Source organism: Heterocephalus glaber, unplaced genomic scaffold (genome assembly GCF_053883595.1).
Source record: "Heterocephalus glaber isolate CG9 unplaced genomic scaffold, H.glaber_assembly_v1.0 deba00001428, whole genome shotgun sequence".
NCBI classification, from domain to species: domain Eukaryota; kingdom Metazoa; phylum Chordata; class Mammalia; order Rodentia; family Bathyergidae; genus Heterocephalus; species Heterocephalus glaber.
Genome location: NW_028258293.1, coordinates 4,590,106 through 4,605,106, shown reverse-complemented (window position 1 = coordinate 4,605,106; position 15,001 = coordinate 4,590,106). Strand labels below are relative to the sequence as shown.

The window sequence follows — 15,001 nt, the reverse complement described above, 5'->3', positions numbered from 1 at the left end:
CATGTTGGGATTTGTTCTACCTTGTATGATGTTCTTTTTCTGTTTTTCCCACTAAATATTTCCTCCCTTTTCACCCAAAAGGAATTAATATAATTAATGTTTTCAGTGACAGAGTAAGGATATCATGGGATCTATCTTTTCTGTTTTGGTAACAAATACAAAAATGACTTCTGGCCCCAAGATAGAGTGTGTATTACAGTCCATTCACCAATAATATTTTGATGAATAACTCATTGTAAAAATACTAATTTTGGTTAGGCAGGTGCTCACCTATATCACTACCTACTCAGGAAGGGGGCTGAGCTAGGGGGGTCATTCAAAACCAGGAGATCAAAGACATCTCCAGCAACCCAGGAATGCCCCTTTGGGGGGAAAAAGTCAAAATGTGTGCTAGTACCTTTTGAAGAATTTAACGGAGTAAATAAGTAGTTGAGAATTCCCTGGAACTCGCGATGTCGTGTACAGCAACAGAACGCCCTTGTTTTCTGTAAGGGGTTTCTGCAATGCACAGGTAAATTTAGAGGAAGCTGCTGTCAGAATTAGTGAACTGTCACTGTAGAACTTCTAGAAATAGAGAAGATTGTCTTAATGGGTAACTGGCCTTCAGATAAAGAGTTTTGCTTTGGGAGTAAAATCTACATGATATATTGTTTAACAGCCATTATTGTACCAGAGAAAAATACCATGGAGAAAAGGAGTGTCTTCAAGTCAGGGGCCATCTGCAGAAATGAGCTGTTTTATCGCCGCATGGTATAGAGACTGGAATCAAGGCCCCCGTGGGAACGTGAGCTAGTTTCAGAGTTGTAGCTGTCCCAAACTGTAATGGTCTCTTGGGTGCACTAGCAGCGGCATGAGCACGGAAAAGGCAGTGGGTGACTAAGGGTGGTGGGTTACGTTTCACACGTGTAACTCCTCTCAGGCCCCAGACTTCGTGAATCTAATGCATGCACTTAACTCTCTCAATGGAATTGTAAGTAAATATGTTAGGCTTCTGTTTGAAAAATCACAAGGTTTTTTGCAGCTCCTGAACTGCACTAGGTTATTTCCTTTTAATTATAATGTGAGAATGTAGTTTAACAATACAATTGTAATTTTTTTTGTTGTCTTTTTACTTTTTAAATCTTTCTTCAGCAATGTAGCTGGTATATGAAATATTGAATGAATATTTGAAAGGTATATGTTCTTCAAGATTTTGTTTTACTGGGTGTAGTTTTTCTACCTAACAAGAACCTTCAGGTTCTGCATTCTCTTCAGTTTCAGATGTGAAAACCATTCGTTGGACAGATTTAATAATTTGTGAAAAGGCACATGAGATGTACATGACATAGCAGGGACAGATCTGGAACATGTATTTTGATTCCCAGCCTACTCAAATCATTTTATCACACTGATTTGCTTCAAACATTCTGACCTTTTTCCTTCATCAACAAAGATCCTTTTTCCAAACATAACATAGTCGATAAAGAACAACAAAATAAATAAAAATATACTAGGAAGAAGTAATTAATACTGATGAAAACTGGAATCTGGGAAACTGAAAACAAATGAAAAATAAAAGGAAAGAAGGAAATAAGTGGAAAATACAAAGAGATCTACTTCGAAATAGCAAAATCTGCTTTAACCCTGATTACTAGAACCAATAAAGGTCTGATTAGGATTGCAAGAAGATCAATCATATGGATAGGGTAAGCTATTCATAAGATAATGTAAACCCAAACTCTGGTAAATTACAAAATTTATGTGAAATAAATGGCGTCTTATTAAAATACTGTTAAAACAGACTCAAGCGTAACATTTGAATAGGTCATTACCATGTTTGAAAGATTATTAAAATCCATGGAAAAAATGTACCCTGGCCAAGTGATTCTTTGATTATCTAACTTAAAACAGTTTTTAGTTTATCAGTACGTATGTAGTACATAGCGTCTCCATTCCTGTGAGAATTGGTCCGTGTACACAACACAACTTAATTCTTTTTCATCTCCTGTCCGTTCACTCCCTCCCCTTCCTTCCATTGCTTGGTCTGCCCCTTTTTCATGTACATGTATGCAGTATGGAATGTTTATATTCTTACTGTGTGGTTGGTACATACACATAACACATCCCAATTATCAACCTTTTTAAAAAATAAGAGAGGACAATGCCTTTCACACTACTCCTGACCATGATAAACATGGGAAGTTCTTTTAGTTCATTTTATGAGTCTAGCACATTTTATAACCAAATTGTAACAGAAATAATATAAAATAAAATCATCCTCACTCAAGTAACAATTAAACCATTGAAAAGAAAACACTAATATATCTAATTCACACATTATTTAACTACAAGAAATATACCGTTGTTTTTTGGCCTTTTGGCTAAAATCCAGTGAAGAATAATACATGTCACTTGACAGTGTATATTTCAGGAAAACAAGAGTGGTTCCATGTAAAAATCCAGTCAATGATAGGTTAATAATCGTGACAATAATTAGCTCACTATTCTTATGTAAAACTTCCAAGTTAACAGGAGAATATAAGGAAAATACTTAAGTTTAAAATACCATCTTAACCAAGCACAAACAACATTTATTTATGTAAAAGCTGTAAAATACTATTAAACATAGTTTAAGTCAAATTTTAATATAAATAGAATTTACTTTGTAAGTGTGATTACTCAGTAGTTTTGGAAGGTCTGAAAAATTAATTTTTAAAAAGATTAAAATATTTTCTTATAATGATTTGACTGAATAATTAAACTCCCAAAAGACTTATAAAATTAATAAGATTATATAATACCTTGTTTATATAAAAAATTTCAAATCCAATCAAATGGTAATATCTAGAAAGGGTAAATAGGGAAGAATACTCCATTCTCAAAAGTATCTAAAATTATACAAAAAATTCCTAAGTGTATATGGATTTGGGGAGATGACAAATTCTTTTTGAGTAAAAAAAAAAAAAGTAAGAACAACCTTGCCTTTCCTGATATCAGGTCGTATTATAAAATCACTATAATGAGATCAGTTTGGCATTGGCATTAAAAACAGGCTGGTTGGGCCGGGGATTTAGCTCAGTAGTTTCGCTGCCTGCTGAGCAAGCGCAAGGACCTGAGTTCAATCCCTGGTACCCCCCCAAAAAAGAACAGGCAGGTAAATAGATTATGGAGAACAGCATCCAGAAATAGAATTCACAAAATAAAAGAATTTAATAGGGATGGAAAGTATTGGAATTCATTAAGAAATAAATGATAGTGATACCTGTCAGGCTTGAGGACAATAAAGTGGACATTTACTTTAAGTCATAATAAAGCCTCACTTCATGATGGAGTGAGACTGTGTGAAAAATTGAAAATGATACTACTTACATAATTTAGGGGTGAGGAACTTCCATAATCACAATTAGAAATCATAAATAAACACTAGCCATATCTGGTTATGTAAATTCAGAAACCATGGCAAAATATTATGATCATTTCCAGTCAATCTGGAAAAGAAATATAAGTGCAGTAATATAGAAGGGCTATTAATATAGAAGGATTTAATATCTATCAGGATGAGTTTTACACATTTGATAAGAAGATCACAACATCCAATTTTACAAAGGAACGAAACATATAAAAAGATGATTCATAGAAGAGGTGATTCATAGAAAAGTTGCTTCAAGTCAGAAGCAGTAACGAAGGAGATAAAATAACAATGGTATAACATCCTGGAGAAACACAGTTTTGCTAATAAAGATATGGAGAAAAGGATATTCTTCTCTATTTTTAGTGGACATTATATAATATTAAAATACATAATTTACCTTGAGTCTGCCTTATTTAAATATAAAAATCGGCATCTAAGCAAACATATCCTTAAACTTATAATGTGTATACTGCATTGTTTGCATATATAATTGCAGAGAACTTGAAAGGGAATGGGCTCAAAGTGGAGGGAGGTTGAAGGAAAGGGTCAGCAGTTTAGAAAAGACAAACCCAGAGATCGTATGGTCATAGCTCTGGAAACTTAGGTAAATTAGCAAATAGTCGTGCTATATATTATGTATGAGTTCATACTTAGGTTGTAATAGTGTAAAATATACCCAGGAAAGAAAAATTTAGACACAGTTATTTCTGGGGTTAATAGATAAATGGATAGTTGACTGGAACAACAAATTAGATTATCATCTTAAAAATAAATTCGTAATTCAAATTTGTGGTAAAGGACACATTTTGTCATTTTTCACATGAATATCCTTTGAGGAAATACCGTGATTTCTTCCTTTTAGTTATTTATTTTGTTCTTATTAAAAAATACAACTAAAAAGTTCAAATTCTTTTCTCTGTAAAAACTAAGGCAGAAATAGAAACTAACAATTTTCACAGAAATCTAAGCACTTCAATGGAAGGCTAAATTTTGCGTTAACCCATTTTAGCTCTTTCAGAAAAGATGACATTTTAGATCACCTGTTGTTTGAAACTGAAGCTTTACCTCATTGCCTTTGAAGGCTCCATAAGAGAAGAATTTAAATTGGAGGAAGGGAATGTTGGGTGTTGATTGACTTCTAACGTTGTGCAACATGGATTTTGGTTGATAATTTTAAAAGATTGTTTTTTTTCTTGTGTCTTGAGGAACGATATGTACTTTGTGTACGTTTAGAGAATTTAGCCGTTTTATAAAGAAGAAAATAAAAGCCATAAATGATTGCATCATTTTGCTATAATTTAAGAATGTAATAACCTGTTATTTTCAACAGTTTATGAAAGTAGATTTGCTCACTGGGGAAACAAAAATTATACTTATCCATATTTCCACAATCTAAGAGAATTAGCATTGATGATTTTGTATAATTCACTATCTTTTTAATTGTCAATATTTTATTATATTGTATATATATATTTCTTTTTCAAACTTTCTTGGAAATTATTTTGATCAATTGTATTAAATATCTAATTAACTTGGAAATAATTGACATCTTTAGTTTGTATTCTGTTCCAGAAGACTGATCTTTCTTTTCATTTATTTCAATATTTTGTTCCTCTGTCATTTTTCTTAATTAAAATCTTAAAATGCAAAAATATACTGAGAAAAATTTAAAATGATTTATACTATGAGCACCAATGTTAATAGTTTGGTATATTTCTGATTTACATATATCATTTTTTTATAAAGTTGATTCTTATACATTATCAATGCTTCCTATTTTATTATCTTAAAACATAGTTTTATTAGTTGTACTTTTCATCATGTAGTTATAACTTACTACAATTATAATTTTATTATAGGCATCTATAGTCACATTGATATTTGAATTCTTTCTATGCTATATTATTTTATACATGCTTCCTATAAGCAATAAATACCAGATGGAATTTGTGTAAATAAATCTGAGTATATTTTATTAGAAAAACATCTACACTTGATCCTAGCCAAAAGTCCGAGAAGCGATAGAAAAACATCTAAATGTATTATATCAAAATGTACTTGTTCTTCTTGTCTTAATTTTTATTTTCCATTTTCAATTTCATTGAAATTTTTGTGCTTCTGAAACTTTGCTTTTACCATTTCCTCTCATGATTTTGATTACAAATCTTTTTATTTTATATAATTGGCTTCCTTTAATATTTTTCAAAATAAAAATATTTAAATATTTAATATTTAAATATTAAGTATGCAGAATAAAGTAATATTTATTGAATTAACCTCACGTAAAGTGAGAAATTAATACTTTTATTTTCACTTCTTTTCCCACCTTACATCTTATCTTAGATATTATATATTAAATGTCTTCTCTTCTGATAATTATTAGTTACCATTTGATTTATCTGGCAGTTTTTATTTAATACCATTTAATTATTTCAATGCACACTTCTATTTCTTTAATAATACTTGTAAGTCCCATTTTGAGTTTGTCAATAAGCTCCTTTATTGGTTGATTACATGTTTAATTTTCTTAGACTATGCAGAAGAGGAGCATCTGAGTTCTGTCTGCCTAGGACTGTTTCTCATGCCTTCTTACAGGACAAGTTGATATAGAATTTTGAGAATTTTACAGATCTTACTCTTTTTCTTCTGGACTGTAACACTGTGGATAAGATCAGGGAAATTTTTATCTACTACTTCTTTAAATATACTTTCTGTTCTTTTTCTTCCCTTGTATAATGCATAGGTTCTGGAATCATAAATTAAATGTTGTTATTTTGTCCCAGAATTCCTATGGGCTTTATTTTTTTTTTTGTTCCTCTGAGAAATTTCAAATGTTCTTTGAGTTTTCTTGATTGAGTCAGCTCTTGGAGTCATTTATTGTATTTTCCAGCTTTGTAGCTAGATTCTTCATCTCTAGGTTTTTTCTAAAGTTAGGTTTTTGTTTTTTATTTTCCATCAAACTTATTGTGTTGTTCATGTATAGTGTGTTACAGAGGTTTATATTCACTGAGAAATAAAACCTAACCCCTACAACTTAAAACATAAGAGTTTTAATTTGTTCATAGTGTCTGTCCATGATTGGCTGGCTTTAAGGCAGAGACATCATGGTGGAAGGGCATGGCAGAACGAAGCTGCTTAGTTCATGCCAGCTGGGAAGCACAGCATGGGAAAAGTGCCAGAGAGGAAGGGATCAAACATAGACCCCAAGGTCATGCCTCCACAACCTACCCAGATACACCTAGACATGTGCTGCAGCGATCCTTGGGGTGAATCCCAAGGCCAATCAAGTTGAAGTTGTACCCTAACTGCCTATCCCACCACTTTTCAACTTGGTACAAAAACACATCTTCCTAAACCATACTTAATCTCCAAATACAGACAATAGCAAGTTCATAATTTTACGTAACATAATGTAGCAATCTAGGATACAAGTAGAAATACAGTAATTACTTCTCCAAAGTCTCAACAGTTCCAGTATTTTTCCAAAGTCCAAGTTCAAATTTCATCTGAGACTCAAGGAAAACTCTTAGCTGTAGAGCTATGTAAGAATCAAAGACAGTTCACATAATTCCAAGGTACAATGTCAGAGAATAAACATTCCTATTTCACAGGAAAAGAATAGAAGGATAGAAAAGAATCAGACCACAGCAAGACCAAAACCCATCAAGGCAACATTAAGTCCTATAGCTCCCTATCTGACATCCAGTGTCATGGTGGTAAAATGTGAGTGCCAAAGAGCTTGGATCGGACCCACCCCTGTGGCCTGGTTGCAGTTGCAGCCCGCAAGTCCTCTCTCCTGAGCTGGCTTCATTCACAGCTTGCACTTTTTATGAGCAGACATTCCACATTTCTGTCATCTCAGACTTCCTGGATTCTCCATGGTACTATTGGCTGCATTCCCACAGCTTCATACAGTACCCCTGCAGGGACATCTTTCCTGGCCTTTCATACCTTCCTTGAAATCTGGGTAGAAGCCTTTTTGACCTCACAACTCTTGACATTCTGCATGCCAGTAAAACCATTATCACTTGGACAATGCCAAAGTTTGCTGTCAGAAGAAGCAGCAGCCAGACCCCATTGGACCATGGTAATGGCACCTTTTGAGTGCCTGGATGGCTGACCGTGGTAAAATAAATCCTGGGGAACTATTTCCCTAGGAGGCCCTTCTGTAATGGGGATTCTAGGGACTCTATTCCTAAAAGAAAGTTTGGGTTCAATTTTGCTGATTCCTGAAATACCCTCAAGGCATTTTTTTTTGTTGTTTCTATAGAAAATACTTGATTTTCTTTTAATGGCACTAATTCTATAGCAGCCCCACTTCCTTTGGCCCCAACTTTATACATGGTTCCACTGGACCAAAAGTTCTTTTTCAAATTTCTCTACCCTGCCATTTGTCCCTGATTCTGACTATAAATTGGGGTAAAAGCAGCCAGTAGTTCCTGTGCCACAGCCTGAATGTTTGTCTTGAAATTTCCTTTGCCAGATTAATTAGTCTACTGCCTTTAATCTCAGTCTTCTGCAGAGTATTAGGACATAGGCAAAATTTAAACAAATTTTCTGCCAGAGTGTAACACAGATGACCTTTTGCTGACTGCCAATGGAGTCCTTGTTCCCATCTGAAATCCTCCAGTGGGGCATAATAATAATATGCCTATGCCTTGTGTTGGTGTTTTTGTATATGCAGAGAAAGCCACCTCTTCTGGTTTGTACAGAGTTCTTTGGCTGGCATAGATCTTCACCAATTAATCTAGCCTGCAATTTTTAGTGGACCAGTTGGCTCTAATCTTCCTTTCAGGTCCTCAAGATGGCTGGGTGTGCCTTGGCTCTAAGTTCAGGAGAGCCAGCTGCACATGCCTGGCTACCCAGAAAGACCACTAAATGAGCTCTGCTAAGCTGTTTTAAGTGTCCTGCAATCTCTTCTGCCCAACAGTTGGACAGAGTTGCAGGAGGATCCCTAAGATTAAGGGGATTTGGATGGGTGGACCATCTGCTATCTCTAGTAGGAATGCACGATTGAGATTTACCTCCCTTTACCATTTTCAGTTGTAGTATGTGAAGACATGGGATGCACTGATTAAAAAAAAACAGTGCCTGTTTCTTTTTTAAAAAAAATCAATGTATTGCTTAGTTCTTTCCCCCACTGAGGAGTGGGATTAACTTCTTTGGCTGCAGAGTGTGTTGACTGAGCCCCTGTTGGGATAGTACTAATGTATCCTTCTTTCAAAATTTACTGTGAAGCTCTTCTCTGAGCAGGTGCTTGATGTAGAGTCCAGGCCCATCTAGAGATTTTCACCTTTCCTGGAGCAACCAGCTCAGCTTTGGAATGAACTCTGCTGCTGCCTGGTACCTCTGGTTCAACATGCCTGGAGGCCGATACTCTGAATTGTCACAAAAGCTCACACACTGCTCTTTGGGGACTCCACCTCCTTGCTTTATTTCTACTCTATACTCGGTTCTCCAGCCTTGCAGTTCCCTACCTTTCCTTTTCCCCAGAACATGAGAATGCAGTCACCTCCTCGGGTAGCATCTTGGAACCTTAGATTCGCCAGTGTCCACCTCATTGGCTTTGTGTGCTGCAGAAACTGCAGGACACAGGAGTCCTCTTTGTGTGGTGCTCTGCAGCTCGGATAGAAGAGGAAACATGGTCAAAGAAAGACCATTTCTCCTACACCTTCAGTGCTATTTGTCTTCAGTTCTGTGCACATGTTAAGGTTTGTACTAAGCTGGTCTTGTTTGGGGGTTGTTGCTGGTTGAACCTTCTGTGGTGTTGGGGGAGTGAAATCTAGGACCTCCTGCTCCTCCATTCTGTAGCATCCTGGCTTCTACTTTTTCCTTAAAGTTTGCTCTCTGGGCTTTAACTGGAGAGTTACAACTATATTTTTCTGTATAATATAATGCATCCTAAATCGCTTGATCTAGTCTAATTTCTAGTCTATTGTCTAGCACTTGCAATTTAACATATACCTTTTTTTCCTGTTAAGCAGCTACTTTTTTTTATTTCTTTGTAAATTTTGCAAAGACAAGTCTAGTGCTCTTGGCTTCAGATTTGCTGCCTGTGCTCTCTCAACCAGACTACAGTGTCATACGAGAAGCCATTTAGTCAGCTTCTTCAGCAGGGCCAGGACGCAAACCAAGCCATTTTGAGTCAGGAACAGTGTAAAAACCATGTTAAAAGCATATGTTTAAAGCAACTTTATCTTCTGTGTAGACTGCCAGGATAAGATATGAGACACAGCTGTTATTAATCTTCCTAACCATAGGATGTCAGTTCCGCTATGCACCGTCAAAGGGAAAGAATTTTCATAAATATAAACAAACATGAAAAAAAGAAACTTTGGAAGCGTTGACTAAACCTTTCTGAACTGTTGGTGACGGTCTATCATCTTTTTATTATTTTACATGAAGGTTACTTAAACAGGACATTGTATTTTCTCCCATTAAACGTTATTAAATTCGTAGTCTTGGCTCAGCAGATATCAGCCTTGCATGATGAAGATATTTGTTTGTGGAGATAAAAGTACTTGACTCTGGTTTACTTAACATAATTTCAGGGCTGGAGGAATATGCCTGCTGTGTGTTATAAACATGTATTGTCCTACTAGTTTCAGGCAGTCTGCTAGTCCTGAGGTTCCTGGAGGGATTAAAACATAGAGTCCGATCCATGTCTTCGCCATGCTTATGGTGTAAGGGAGAAATAGGTGAGAAGCAGATAATATCACAATTAATTATTTAATTACAGCTGTGATCGTGGCTATTAATGAGTGCAGGATGTTTTAAGGAGCATATGACAGGAGGATTTAAGGGAGTCTAGAACATCTGGAAGACTTTCACATGGCATGAGTCCAGGTCACAGCCTGAGAGAAGAGTGAGTGCTAGCTGGGGAAGGAGGGAGGCTGCTGGAACACGTGAGAACACTGGTAGCAGTGAGGACGAAGTACAGCTCAGTCTTCACAGGGAGGAGAATGGCGTCCTGAGGGGACCTAAAATAAGCCGTGGGAGGGAGGGAGGGCTGGTGACAGAGGTGAACTGGGGCCAGATTGCATGCCACCTTCTGAAGGCTTCTGTCCTTCTCCGCAAAGCCCCGGGAAGGCACCAAAGTGTGTAAAGCACAGAACTGACGCGGTCCTGTTTGCATTGTGAGCAAAATATTCTGCCTGTTGTGTAAAATTGGAAAAGGTCGAAATGAGAAAGGATTCATTCAGATCAGTTGGAAGGCTAGCAGTTGCCACAATGTGAAAGCTTATGGTGGTTGGGTGTTCAAGATTTTCTTTTCTGCATCATCCTATTAGAATCCAGCTTGGATTTCATACTCTCTGATGTCTCACTGTAGTGGGATGATTCTGAATGATTTAAAAAATGCATTCCAAGGAAGAATTATGTCCCATGAGTATAGATTACATTGAAGTTAATTTTATGACAATAAATTGTAGACCATTCAAGAATTCTGTTCTGCCAACTTGGCCAGTGTAAAGAAGGAATCAAGGAGGAAACTGAACCTTGCTGTATCCCAAGCCCTGCAGTCTGTGTTCTCAAGGGAGACGTGCAGTACTTCCCTGCCGGGCTCTTCTGCTTCCGTCCCTTCCTCTGGGCGAAGGCTGTCATCTTGGAAATGGAGGTCCCTTCACTGGGTTAATGAGCCCGAACACCAGTGTCGCTTTACCCCTCCCTTCCCTGCTGTAATCAGGAGTGTGAGCCTTTCTCTTCTGCCTCAAGTTGAGTCACATTTAATGCCTGCCCTTCTTAACCCTCTAGCTCTGGAGCCAGACTGCTTCTGTTTCAAGTCCCAGCTCTGCCACTTCCTCACTTTGAAACCTTGAATGAGTTACTTAACTTTTCTGTTTTCATCCTTAAAATGGGGATAATGGTAGTACCCCTCTCCCAGAAATGTCGACTGGGCCTTTAGAACTTTTACTGAATTGTGAAATTGTTACCTTGAGTCTTAATCAGTGTTTCATGGACTGGGATAGAATTGGAATATCGAAGTACACCGCATGAAAATAAATTGAGCATTGTTTCTAATGAAACAATTTTATGTACACACATACACATGTATACATTGTATTTTTGTGTGTTTATGGGGTTGCACTTACACCACAGTTCTGGCTGGCAGTGTAGCTCAGTGGCACAGTGCTTACCTAGCACAGGTAAGAGATGGGTTCGATCCCCATTAGTGGAAAATAATCAAATATTTATGTTAAATACGTGATTTAACCTTTTTTGAATGTATATTCTTTTTTATTTTGAATGTATATTCTTATCTCATAAATGAGGTATTATTAATGCTTACCTCATGGTATGTTAGCACTGTTAAGATTATGTAATTAAATTATTTGGCGTAAAATTGTGTAATAAATACTAGCTATTGCTGCCTTGTTATAATCATTATTATATAAGATAGCACATATTTGAACAGATTATCATTTTTATTATGCTAAGAGTTTGGTAAGTTTCATTGGCATACACCAAGAGGATGGTCCTGTCTTTTCCTGCTTGGTTCATTAACATGCACAGGTAGAATTAATCTAAGTTTTGGGGTCGAGAACACTGCATTCAGCTTCTTTCACCTTCCTAAAGTGTGCTGGCATCAGTCTGCCTTTTGTCGCAGGCTCTTTCCTGCTGTCAGCACAAAAACTGAAGACCCCATGTTTGTGGTCTGAATGTCGGGACCCTGACGGTACTGAGAGTGGGCCTAAGAGCCTCCCTCTGTGGCAGGGACCGGCCCTCACCGGACCCCGCGTGCACCAGCAGCCCCTTGGGCTCTGCTGAAGAACGCAGGAGGTGGGTTCCCGAGCTGCCTGGGCAGCTGTACCCAAGCTGAGGCGTTTGTTAGAACAGCAGAGAGGACTGCGAGAGCCTCCACTGTGGCTCCTGGTGATGCGCCTTTATCAGTCTTCGTGTACCCCAGGCATACTGTGTAGTGGTTGACAATTCCTGACTTCACCCAAGCTAGCTACTAGTTTGTGAATGTCACCAGCCAGTCAGAAGCTCATGCCCATATCTCTGCACCTTTGTGACACTGCTCTTGTGTGTGTAAATGCCATTGGCTTTCTGGAATCTGCTTCTTCCTCCTTGGAGTAGTTTGAAGGCTTTCTGGGATGTAATTGCTAGCCCCTTCTTATTCTGAAGCCTGAAATTTCCGCAAGGCTGATCTCCGAGTCATCTTTATTATCTGTAGATTAAAGTTTTTATTGTTGTTATTTAGCTTATTACTGATGCGAGGAGACACAGCCTGTGTTTATGTCAAATAAACTCTGCTTTTTGTTTTCTGACAAATGCAAATTTAGCTATAGACCTACATATTAACTACAACTGTTCTCAAGTAGTGTTGTTACAGATTTATTCTTAGAATATTTGGCTTTAAAGTTTACAGAACTGATTCATGAGAGTTAGCATGCATATTTGAAATGTAAGTGATATTTATATTATAACTATGAAAAGATGAATTACCTCTTCACAAACTTGAGATAATCCATTTTTATTGCCTACGTCATTTGAACATATCCATATGGTACCGAATAAGAATAGCAGCATGTTCAGTACAAGAATAACTATACCTAGAAAGACTTCGTGTTATTTTGTCTTGGGTAAACAGTACAAATTTAGAGGCACATTTTATTACATATGAGAGAATTTTAGTAGAACTCTTTATGTTTGGGCTTCTAGGTTATTAAAAGAATGAAAACAATAGTTATATTTTCTGTAACATCACAAGCTAATTAAATCAAAATGAGTTTTCTCTAATTACATGTATAATCCTCCAGTTCTCTTCACTCCCATTTTTGTCTGATATTTAAAGTAAGACTGAAACCAACAGCTGCTGGATTGGATTATGTACTTTAGTATTTTAGTCTTGTCTCCCAAGAGAATACACTCTTAAGTTTAATGTACAATCCAGGATTCATTTTAGTGCCTGCTGTGTGTGTGTGTGTGTGTGTGTGTGTGTGTGTGTGTGTAGAAATAGACTTGGTTTGGGGAGTGCTGAACCACACGGAGAGCTTGTTATCGAGTAGACAGACAGGCTGAGCTCTGCAGGGTCACACAGGTAGCTCTGGCTGGGAAACACTAAACATATCCTAAAGCAAAAATCATTATTTTTAGAATATATATTCTTAGTTTTCTTGTTGGCATTGTTTCATTTAATTCAATTCAAGAAATTCTTATTTTGGGGCAAACCAAACCACAGTCTGGGATTACAGCTAGATAAAAAGATCAACATACTCTCTTCTTACTCTGTCAGGAGATGGGTATTAAGCGGAGCAGTAAGTGTCAGTACCCAGAAGTATTAAGTGTTAAGGAAATCTGCTTTTATAACAGGGAAATGTTGCTCCATGTCATTTAAATTAAATGCCATTACAACAAATATTTATGAGATGGAAGGGCACTCATTACATACATTTTATTGTACAAACACAGTATTTGATAAGCTGTCACTGCTTGTGTTACGAGTCCACTGATCAGGTTAAATGAGCTCCTCAAACAATACTTGTATATAACAGATATTTTTTCCATGGTAACATGTTTATGGTTTTCCGGTTGATGTGACACAGTTTTCAGAGTAAAGTTAAACTTTCCTGTTTACCACAGGAGGTGATGGAAGACCTGGCTTATCTTTATTTTTTTCTTTATTTTGGTCCCAGGATCTAATTTGGGATGTTACACTTGCAAGGCAGGTGGCGGCACCACTGAGCTAAATCCCTGGCCCAGACCTGGCCTATCTTTTCTCTGGATTCATCTCTTAAGAATTCACACCAGCATCTCCCCAAGCCTTATGAAATGGTGAATTTCTTTTGCATGGACTCATGATGTTGCCCCTGGCACTTGCCCCGCCATCTACCCAGAGTGACTTACCCCTTACCTTCTGAGCTGGAGCACTGTGCTTCCAGAGTCTCCCAGACCTCCCTGTTGGATTTCAGTGTCTCCTTCACCCCCTCACACAACTTAGCACCCTTTTCCGAGTCCCATGCCATTCTGCGGTTTGCTTAGAGAGTTATGGCTGTGCCCCATTGGATGGTGTGCCTTCAGAACCTTGGCATATAGTGGCCACTTGATTTTCGTCCATGGATGGTGACTGAATGGATTAGTGATGGATGATGATTTTCTGTTTTCTATATCAAATATGTAAAAGGAGTACAAATTAGATCTAACATTCTAAATTTATTTTGCTTACTATATCATTGACCTAACGTAAATGATGTTTTAAACCCAGATTTAGGTTCTAGAAAGAATCAGAGAATAACTGCAGATTCAATTCCTCACAAAATATTTATATAGAAATGTTTGACAAACTGCTTAGATATAGTATTCCTTCCAGGGAGCCCAGCTTTTACTGATGAGAAGTTCATTGTCGCTGCTGTCTCCATTTCAGATCTCACGCCAAGGGTGTGGATGCCTGAGTGCATACACGTGTTCATTAAAAAACATGTTTATATACTCTGTTTCATAAAGAAACTGTCTCAGAGTCTGATAATGCTCATGTGTTTTCGAGATCCGAGAAATTGAGATGTAGCATATCAAACTCCTATAGAGAAATTAATCATTTCTTTATAAGAAAAAGGAAGTCAATATTATATGATGTTCAATTATCATGTAAAATTAAGGATATCAGGACTC

The 15,001-nt window shown here is 37.0% G+C and overlaps 1 protein-coding gene across 2 annotated transcripts in view; it reads left to right on the top strand.

Moving 5' to 3' along the window:
* Window positions 1–15,001, top strand: part of Mettl15 (methyltransferase 15, mitochondrial 12S rRNA N4-cytidine) — a 182,985-nt gene that overhangs the window by 73,717 nt on the left and 94,267 nt on the right. The window lies entirely within an intron of this gene.